The sequence below is a fragment of the Drosophila ananassae genome, chromosome 3L (genome assembly GCF_017639315.1).
Source record: "Drosophila ananassae strain 14024-0371.13 chromosome 3L, ASM1763931v2, whole genome shotgun sequence".
NCBI lineage: Eukaryota > Metazoa > Arthropoda > Insecta > Diptera > Drosophilidae > Drosophila > Drosophila ananassae.
In genome coordinates this window covers 13,719,945-13,722,751 of record NC_057929.1, presented here as the reverse complement: position 1 = coordinate 13,722,751, position 2,807 = coordinate 13,719,945, and positions in this window count along the sequence as shown.

Sequence of the window (2,807 nt, the reverse complement as noted above, 5' to 3'; positions counted from 1 at the left end):
CAAATGCCAAAGTAGATGCAGTCAAGTCGTGCGCCAGCTGAGAGCGCAATTTGGTAGAACAATACGATACGTATACGCCCCGTTGTTCCCTTTTGGCTTACTAAGGTTTGCAGTGGAAAAAATAACCAAGAAACTTGATATTCTAAAGTGATTATACAATCTTAGATTGTGTTAAGGTTGGTACATATCTAATTCAATTAGAAAATCTTTTTAATTAAATATTTATGATTAAATTTCTATATATTTTTCTAAGTGCTCCTGCTACTGGCATTTAGAAATGCCTCTGTCTTGGTTTTTGGTCTTGGTGCCTGCCTTCGTTTTTGCCAAATGCGCCATATATTTTTTTAGGTTTATGTCTTCGTTTCCTAGCAAATATTTCCATAGCGAGCCGGAGCGAGCGAGACAATAATGCATATGTCGGGGCCCGTTGTCGTTTTGTTTTATTGCATATTTATTTTTTATAGCGAAAGTAGCAAAATATAAATCGTTGTAACGCCGTACGGGCTACAGTTTTTGGCCCTGTTCTCTCTTTGCCTTTCATATAAGTTTTTTTTCCCTTTGTTTTCACTGTTTTCCTTTTTGGCAAGCACACAACAACAGACATAAGCTCTGCCAATCGCATATGTGGCTCAAACACACACACATGCAGAGTAGGCTGCTCGGAATTAAGTTCTCGGTTCGGTTTTTTGCCAGGGAGCTACTGAATCTAAAAGAGATGGAGGTGAGGTGGCTGTGTGCTGTGTGCTGGTCCGACCAGCAGAATTCAATCATGAAAGTTTTTCAATAATCCGCTTTGCCCCGATTGCATTTCAATTTGCCATCATTTTGGCGCAAAAACTTAATTTTCCACCAATTAGTTTTTTGGGCAGGAGTGTTGGTGGAACTCGTAATTGATGTGTGTGTCCTGCGAAAACATTTATACTTCCAGGAGATGGGCAAGTGGAAGCTGCCATAAATGTGCAGTTGATGATAGTTCGGAATGAAAGTTATTTAATGGAAAAATTTAAACAACTATTGGGTGGTTTTTCGTATTTTTTCTAAATATTTCTAGTTCAAAGAAACTTAATCTGAGGCCACCTTAATCCCAATGACCCCCACATTGGCTTGGCCGTTTTAGCTTTTATTTTAATGGCCTTTCCAGGCATCATATGGCGCTCAAAAAGTCATTGAGCATTTTTATTGATCCCCCAGCGCACAAGCACACTCACACTCACACAGATACAAAGACTGAAGGATGCACACTCACACACACAGACACACCTGTCGACAGGCACGGCGAAATGGCCGCCAAAGTTAGCTCCGATAATGCTAATTTTATTCAAAGGTTATGCCATTACAATCCAGTGCTGCAGCCGGGGCCAAATACTGGCCAACAGACAGGAGATATGGCCAGATCAGAAAAGAGGGACCAAACGAAGAGGGACACAGGACGAGGTACGATGAAGATGGAATGCAAGTACGTGAAGAAATTCACGAAAAATTACGATGGTCGCAGTGCGAGGCTGATGCACACAAAATTGCAAATCGTGGCCGGAACGAAGACGGAGACTAAGACCAAAACCAAGACCACGACCAGATGAGGCCAACAGAGGAGAACTGTAGACGGAGCTGTGTAAGTCTTGGCCAGGAGAAAGATTCCATTCAAAAGGGAAACCTCGCCATGCAGCATTTATTGCCAGCGAAGCGTATTTGGCACATTTGATGCGGCGCATAATGGGGAACGCCATTAAATGTCCATTGACATGGCAGCTCAGGTCCACTGGCCAAAACAGTGGTTCTACATATGAGAGAAAATCACCAAAAGTTGTAGGAAAATATGAAATAAATCCTTGAAAGGAGGACTGTCTAAGAAGTGACTTAGACTTATAATTCTTTGTGGCATAAAAGCTTATAAAATCTATATAATTTTTATTCATCTTTAAACCACTGTTACGGCCGTGTGGACAGTGGTGCATCGGGCCATCGACCATCCGGTGGCTCTGGCGGTGGCGCATCGCAAATCGAATGCGAAACGAGCGTAAATCGTGACCAGCAAGGATCTGCTTAGTTTTCTTATTAGCTGCGATTACATTTTATGTTTGTTGTTGGGTCAACATGGCGTATACTTCACTTCACTCCACTTGGCTTTATGTGTGTATGTACAGTTTGTATGCTTAACCAAAGTCGCAGTCGAGGCTGCAGTTGTTGGTTTTGCACTTTGCCAGCAACGATTTTTTCCAGTCTTCTTGTATTTTTTTATATTCTCCCTGCTATTTTTTTTTTTTTGCTGTACGTGGCCAAGTTGCAAAATGTCGAAAGTCGTCTTCGCATCAAATACGTTGAAAAGCAATTGGCAGGCGTTACTAAGTCCCCATACCCCCGTCATCCCGTCACCTCGTCCTTTTGGCTTGTCTACTAATGCGCTGCTGTTGGAATTTCTTCATTGAGTACGTGCATTAAATATCAAATCACAATGAAAAATTCCTACTTACTTTGCAGCCAAAAAAATTAAATGCATTTCTGGCGTTGCATACTTGCAGGCGCGCGCGTTCGACTGCGCAGTAATTTATTTCTCGCCCATCGATGGCATTTATCCTTGTGTTTTTTGCCTTAATTGCTTGCTTGGCTTCATTTGTTAGAAAAAACGTACATATACTATTTTGTATTTTGTATGTGATGATTTTGAAAAAGGACTGGGTATGATTGTGGAAATCAATTTCCTGAATCAAAGCCAACCGCAATCGGTAGACAAAACAAAGAGACACTCAACTACAGCAATGCATATCAATTGCCGCTGACAATTTCAAATAGAAAACGTCTCAGCATGC